Raw genomic sequence first — 9284 nt, 5'->3', positions numbered from 1 at the left:
TTTATAATAATTTGTTTATAAAAAAATCCATGTTTTGAAAATTATTGAATTGCATAATGTTTATATATCTTTAGTTATATTTTAATGACATGAATGTTATATAAATTTAATAATAATTATTTTTTGTTATTTTAATTTTTATTGAAATATAAATTTATTATATATTATTATTATTATATGTATTGATTTGATATATACAACTTTTATTAATATTTAAAAATAATAATTAGCAAAACATTTAATGAAAAACAATATAATTAAGCAAAAAAATTTATAGCTTAAAAATATTTTCAAATAATTAGTATTTTTATTATTTGTATACATGTAATACATGCCAGATGTCTTTTATTAAAAAATTAATTAATATTTGTTACTAAATAAGGTGAACGAGATATCAATAATATTTAAATAAAAATGTTTTTTACGAAAATATTTTTACTATGCCATTACTAACTTTACAATTATTATTGGTAATGAAAATATTTATTTTATAATACTGTATCAATATTGTTAATTAATAAATAATAGACAACACACCTATTACTTAACGATCCTAATTTATTATCAGTAGATATTTTTAGAGCATTAAAATATATAATAAAATACTAATTTTTTTAATATGATTCAAACAAACATTTATATTTAAAAATTATTTAAATTATTAAATTGCTAATATTTATTCAGTGTAGTATACTAATTAGTATTAAAGTAAATTATTAATAAATATTTTTATTGTAAATTAAATATAATTTTAAAAATTGCTATTTTAATTACATTTAAATTAATTCATAGCACTTTTATTAGTACTAAACATGTTTTAATTTTATAGATGTAAAAAATATTTGCCAAAATTTGTTTAGTAATTTTCAACTAATTTAATTAATATTTTCTTAAAAAAACAAATTTATGATATTCTAAAATTATCAAACTATATTTTATAACAAGCTATTAAATAACAAATTAATAATATAATTAAACATTAATATTATTAAATAATTATTTATAAAATAGCAAATAAGTATGTATTTGTTGATCCTCTGAAATATACATTTTTAGGTCCTACTAATCATTGTCCTTAACAACACTATCTATTTATTGACAACTATTCATATCTTTAAGGCAATGAATATAATAAACTAAAATTTTGTTTTTAAATTTATATTTAAACTTAATTTTTGTATTATATAATATACAGTACAGTATAATAATATTAGTATAGTATTACAACATAATGTAATTTTAAAGTGTTAATAATTTCAATTTTTAATTTTTTCAAATTTAAAAAGTTAAACTGGTTTTACTAATTTATATATATTATATAAATCTCTCTCTCTCTCTTTCTCTCTCTCTCTCAATTATTTAAACAAAACTTATTATAATATTAAAATATATTTTGTAAATATAGATTATAATAAATATGTAAATTTAACTTTTATTGATCTTAAAATAACAAATAAAAATATTTATTGATCTTATAGTGTTTATCAGCAAAAGGTTTGGTTAATATATGTTATGCTATTAGCATCTCAACTATCATTGAAAAAGTCAATGAGAAAGAATGAGAGAGAGAGAGAGAGAGAGAGAGAGAGAGAGAGAGAGAGAGAGAGAGAGAGATATTTTACATTAACTCACAAAAATACATTAATTGAGATATTATAGTATTATAAATACAGTTTAGTACTATACCTTCATTGATAATTCACACCAAAATGGTTTGTCATTGAAATGTATTTTGAAAAACAAGTATTTGATTCAATTCACGTACTATTTATTTGTCAGCAATTTTATTGAATAACAATAAGGGGTTTCATTAGTTGAGGTCAACATTTTATTTGGTCATATATTTTAAGAAAAGGATAAGAAAACAACAAAATATAAAAATTTATTTTCAGATTAAACTTGAAACTAATTTTTTAATTATTTTAATTTATTTAATTTTTCTTTGTATTAATCATTTAAATAAGTTATAATTTAGTTTATGAGATCTTTTAATAGTTAAGTTTATTTAATTCTCAGCTTTATTATCAAAAAATATTAATAGAGTTTATAATATTTATTTTTAACATACAGTATATGTTATATAATTTGTTTTATTATTTTTAAATTTTAATTTTGAATTTTAAAATATTATTTGAACTTAAAATATTTTGTTAATTTATTTTTAAGCAATGTTTAATCATGTAATTATCAGAAATATATAATTGTTTATAAAAATTGTAATAAATTCTAATAAATAAATATTATTAATATAATACAGTAGATAAATATTATGTTGAAATATCGTATCATTTAATTTCATAAATATGTTTGTATTGAAATACAATACTCTAGTTTCTAATTTGATTAAAAAATACCGATCATAACAAATAAGACATAAATTAAAAAATATTTGCCAACTTTTTCAATACTTTTTTTTAAATAAATATTTTGTAATTATATCGTGATATCATATACAGTATACAGAATCAGGTGATTCAACAGGTATTGTACTCGAGTAACACAAATATATATTTTTTGTGTTATACTGTATATATAAACCATATTTAACTACATATCATATAACTTTATATTTAGTAAAATGATTGATAAAGTAATTGGATTAAGAAATAGATTATTTACCTAATCATACAACGGCTCAACTATTTTGTAATAATATGACTTTTTTGCACAAATCCTTGAAATGCTACTTATATTGGAAATTATATAAATTATTTTTATTAAATGATAGCATATATCAAATCTAATTTTTCATTCCTATCTATGGTTTACTTTGTTTTTATGATTTTAATATCAATATATAAACTATTATGCATTCAATAAAGTCGCCTCATTTATATGAAAATAACATTTATTTATATTTAGATTTTACGTTTAATAGAATATTGTATTTAATTGAAATTTGTTTTTATTTTTAATTTTTTATTTGTAAATATTCCGATAATATCGTATCATAAGTCTAAGTATATCAATGATAGATAACTATTCATTTATTAAATTGACAAATATATATATATACTGTATATTTCAAGGAAATGTTAATCAAACAGATAAATACTCATTTAGTGTTCAAATAGACAGTAAATAAAAAAATTTGAATTCAATAAGTGAAGGCTTTTCTATTCATTGAATATCTAAATATATTTTTAATATTTGTTTTTTAAATAAATTTTAATAAACACTTAAACATATGTTATAACTTAATAAACTAACAAATTTACAATTTACAAATTTAAAATATTTTAGTTATTAGTCTCTGTTATTATTGATCTATTAATAAAATTTTATAAAAATATTTTTAAATTATTTATATTTGTGATATACAATTACAATTCAGGCATTTAAATTATTGCATAATAAAATATAATGCTGTTTATGTAGTCAACAATTTTTTTAATAACAGTCAACACAATCTTTATTAGATATCGTGAAAGTTACTAATAAATCCTTTAAACATAAGGTTATTAAAGCGATAACTTTTTAACACAATATAAAATTATTTTGCATTCAATTATTTTAATACATGTACTTTTTTTATCACTTTTTAGTATTTTATTTTAAATAATATATTATCTTTTTTCTCTATTCAAATGATATTTGTTTCAATGTATTGAAAACAAAATACTTGAGTATTATTTTGCTAATTAAATAAAAAACTTTTTTGAGTTAATTACTTTTATTATTATTATATTTTATAGCAAAACTACATTAAATTATTTTATATTATTATGTGACATATAAATAGAAAAACATGATAATAATAATAATAATGCTATAAATAATAATTTTTTTAGAAAAGATATAAACTATATAAACACAGTTATAAAATGAATAAATCTTATCATATTCTTATTATTATTATTATTATTAACATTTATATTTTTCTTGTTTATTGTTTTAATTTCAATGTCAATCTATTATTATAATTAGCTTTTTCAGTAAAAAAGAAAAAAAATCATTATTTACTTGTTTTGTTTGATATAATGCTATTGTTATCGAAAATATATCGATAAAATGTTGTTTTACTTTTTTATTCCTAAAAATAACTTTTTTATTATATGTTCAATTGTTACATATAATTTGGTATTAATTTTTTATAAAAGTCAACAAAATTTCATATTACTAATATATTATTAGCATACAATTGTATTATTTTATTTTATGTCTTATAAATATTTTTCATATATTGAGTTCATATTTGTATAAATAGTTTCTCTTATGATATTTAGGGGTTTTTATTTCTTTTTTTGTATATATCATAAAAGTATAAATTATATAATTTAAAAATTACATATTTATTTTCATTATTATAAATCAAATTTTATTTATGTTAATACTTATAACTAGAATTATTTTAAGGAAAATATTTTTATCTGTCATTTTAAATATTTTTCTTTATTTAAATTTGCATTAAAAGCTTTCAAATTTTTATTGATAATTAAATAATTAATTGAAATTAATTACTTATTACTTTAAAAATAAATTTTTAGTTATGTTTTTACATAACCGTTATTAGTAATTATTATTGTAATAAAATTATTAATTGGAGATTAAAACTATATATATATATATGTATTATTATTTAATTTTTATTTGTTATTATATTAAATAAAATAATAACTTTAAACTGTTTTACGGTTGTTGACATAAATGTATATTACAATTAATTTATAATTATTTTTTAAAAATAAAAAAAAATTATGTGTCGTTTGTTTTAACTATTATTGATTACTACTTTTGTTATTTACTTAATATTATATTTATAACTTATCAAGATTTGCAATTGAAAACAATACAAAATATATAATAACGAATAAGTTTGTAAAAAATAAAAGATTATATTAGACGATAAATTACAAATGCCATTTTATAGAAATTAATTTTTATTTTATATATTTTATTAATTAATATTTAAGTGTATATAAATATAATATATTATACGTTAGATTAATAGTTTTAAAATATATTTCATTAAAAAAATAGATTACTACTTGATACTAGATTTAACTATAATTTTTATAATTGTATTATCAATATAATACAATATTTTTTTGGTTATAACATCTATTGAATGAATATACATAACAATAAATTATTAATTAATTCACATTTTTTTAGTTTGTTCTCAAATATATTGTGAAAATTTTGTAATAAATAAAAGGATTGTCGTTATTATGAATAATAAGTATTTTAGAGCTATTATAATGCTTTATTGTATTGTATTTAATATTTTTCTATTTTTGTTTATATATATATATTTCAACAAAAAATAATAAAAAAATCTAATTTTAAAAGCCAAAAACCTTTTTTAATTATAAACAACACATTTTAATAATAAAGTGGATTTTAATTATTATTTTTAGTTATATTAAAATTTGAATTTAATTTGAATAATACTAAAAGTATGCTAAAAACTAATAAATTATAGCTAAAAGTTTAAATAGTAATAAACATAACAAAAATAAAATAAGTATATATTTAAAAATTTTATAACTTAGTAGTTAGTGTTATTAAACGCTTCATAAATTGTATGATTTTCAGTACTTCATATATATATATATATATATATATATATATATATATAATAGACTGATCTAGATACTATCTTAAATATATATACAGTACAGTATATGTAAATATAAATATTTATTTTATTTTATTAAAATAAAAATTTGTATTAATTTAAACAAAGAGTTAATTTGTTTTATTTTTAATGTGTATTATACATTGAATTTGCAATTAAATTTAGTTTAACATAAACGAGCCATTGCTTTACAAAAAATATTTACTAAATATTTACTGTATATATATCTATATGATATTTATATCATTAGTTTAACTATAAACAGGTATACAATCAAAAACAAATAAGATATAGCATTACAGATACGATATAATTAAAATCTATTGTATATACAGGTATTTTATACATTTGACATCTGCGCTCACAAGTTATGAAAGTTTTTTAATTAACATAATGTTGGAAATGCATTGAATATGTAATAATTATATAATCTCAACAAATATAATAAATAACTAGAAATATATTTGTAAAAATATTTGCTCACAATTGCTTATTAATTGAATATATAATAATTGCAAATCTTTAACTATTTGTCAACTCATTGTTTGTCAAATAAAAATTCTGTAATTAATATTTTTTGCAATACATTGTTTAAGTTATTTTTAAAAAATTGTCATTCAATCTAATTGATTGATATTTTTCCATAAACTGACTCATAATGATAAGTGTTATTATTAATGTTTTAAAAAATAATAATCTTTCTATTTTAATAAAAATTAAAAGTAAATGAGTGAGATAAAAATTATTAATATTTATAATATTTATAAAATTATGTTAGTTTTCAAATAATATTATTATAAAACACTTGTCTAAATAATATCTTATGACTCATAATCTATTATTATATTAAATATTATTATGTATTACAAAAAAGTGATATCTAATATCAAGTTATGAGAGCACCTGATATTAACTGACAATTCAACTAAAATACGGAAAAGAGTTAAATAGCTTTATATACTGTATATATATATATATATATATATAAATGATATAAATATTTGTGTAATGAATAAGTCATAACAATGATTAATGTCAATAAACAGTTAACCATTTAATTTAAAGTTGATATGATATTGTTGTTTGTAGATAATGTAGATTTGCTATTATATTAATATTTAGGAAATAAAATTTGCTTTTGTCTAAACAAATAATAATGACTTTTTTTAAAAAAATAATAAGAAACAAAAAAAGTTATTTTATTTACAATACTTTTTTTAAACAATAAAACATAATATCATAGTTTAATAAAAGTTTAACAGTGCAAACGTTTACATTTAATTTAATATTATAGTATAAACTTTAATATTTTATATATAAAAAAATTAGTTTTGAATATTATATTACAATTTATTATTAAATATTTATTATGATAATTTATTTAAAAATTATTTTACAAAAAAAATTAAATTACATTAATTTAAAAAACTATTTGTTTAAAAATTTCTATCTATTCAAATAATTTATAAAACAACTTCTAATAAATATAAATAAAATATTAAGCCATACTTTTTTATTTCTAAATATTTTTATTTATTAAAATATATTGTAATTAACAGTAGATATTCTAATTTATTACATGACTTCATTTGCTTTATAATAACATTAATAGTATACTGATATTTATGAATTAATAATGTATTTATGTGTATTTTTGTTTAGTATATATTTAATTGTATATCAATAAATAATAAAACACAAGTGTTATACTGTTTTTAATACAGTAATATAGTGTTTAACCCCATTATCACTGAAACGAATATTTCTATCTTAAAAGTTAATCAATAATATGAGATAATTCAATAAAGCTATCATTTATTTATTGATTATGTCTTTAAATAATTAACACTTAACTGTAAATATACTAATAATTAAAACTCAATTTATAAACTATATGTTTGCTTATAAAAAAATACTTTTTAAAAAAATGAAATAAAATTTCAAAAAATACGGTATATACAGTAAAATATATATCATAATAATAAAAACAGTATATCATATAATTTAATATATAGTAATACTGTATATATAATTATTGGCAATATATTTTTTAAAAATATCTTAAAATATCATATCAAGTCTAATATGGTTAAGATATTTATTTAAAAATTATTTTAATACAAATTTAAAACAAATTTAATACATTTCATGTTTTAAATAAAATTAGATAATATTCTAAACATTTTTAAAATGGTATTTAAGTTTCGTTCATTAGTATAAATACCTTTCAATATTATTATATTAAATGATAGCTATGATGTCATATATTGAAAAAGACATTGTATTATACTGTATATTTGCACAATGTATTTGTTTTTATAAAAAAAAACTTTTGCCAAATATACTACATTATAGTAACTATTTATATATTTTTTAAGTACAAACAAACTCGTATCCCGTTTACTATATATAAAGTGTATAAAGTATATATAAAGTTAACTATTTTTTCAAATTATTTACACCTGCAATACCTACCTAACCATGAATGTGACCCTTTTAACCTTGAAATAGGACTCAACTTTTACCTGTATATTAAATATACCCTAATAGCAACAAAATTTGGATCAGTCTAAATATAATTATGCAATCTACATGTATAGTATATTATTATTAAAAACCAAAGTTACATTAATTTTAATTTATATGTAGTTTTTATAAGAGAATCATTTTTGTGAATGTACTAATATTTAATATTTAAATAATAATAATAATAATAATAATACACTGTATTATTTTAGTGTTTTGATTTAATAAAGCATATAAATATAACGATTAAATGTAATATTTAATTGATTTTCTTTATTAGCAATATATAATAATAAATAAAAATAAAATTATTATTATTATCTGCACGTAATCATCAATATTACTTTGTACTGAAAAAATTATTAATTTGTTAATACATACAATATATTACATAATCATACAGTACTGTATATATCGTAATATTCTGTATATATATGGGTAATGAATTCAGTAGTGTTTGTACACATCATTACTAAAGCAGACAATCATAAGACCAGTCATTCTGTATGAGTACTGTTTAAAAGATAAATAGATATATAGCTATAGATATATTGCATGGATTCTGGCAGTCAGTTAGCATCAAAATTGACTATTTTATGTGTTGTTGTTTGCAATAAAAAAGTTTTTGCTTTACACACACACACACACACACACACACACACACACACACACACACACACACACACACACACACACACACACACACACACACACACACACACACACACACACACAAAATTCACTGATTATATATTAAAATGAAAACAGTAATTCAAATTCAAGGCCAATGAGTCAACCAATTGGTTGGTAGGAAAACACCGAAACACTTGTCATACGAGACAAACCATACCAAACCAAACACACAACCATTCAATTTGGGACTAATTATACCGATTGTCGCTGTTTTTATCATTTATTATTATACTGTATATACTATACACTTATAAATAACACGAAGCAAAACAACTATAATATATTTTTTAAACAACTAATCCTTTTTTAAAAAATAAAAACTAAAATATTATTTATATGCAGACAACACATGATTGGATAGAAATTTTTTAAAAAATATTAATTTAAATTTTGAGACAAAATTTTTTACTATGTTTAACTTTACTGTAACAAATCTAGCATAACCAATTTAAATTAATTATCAGTATATCTTTAAAAAATAAAT

This window comes from Oppia nitens, unplaced genomic scaffold (genome assembly GCF_028296485.1).
Source record: "Oppia nitens isolate AA-2021 unplaced genomic scaffold, nextdenovo-longstitch-racon4-pilon3 scaffold4_pilon_pilon_pilon, whole genome shotgun sequence".
NCBI classification, from domain to species: Eukaryota; Metazoa; Arthropoda; class Arachnida; order Sarcoptiformes; family Oppiidae; genus Oppia; species Oppia nitens.
This window is presented reverse-complemented; position numbering follows the sequence as displayed.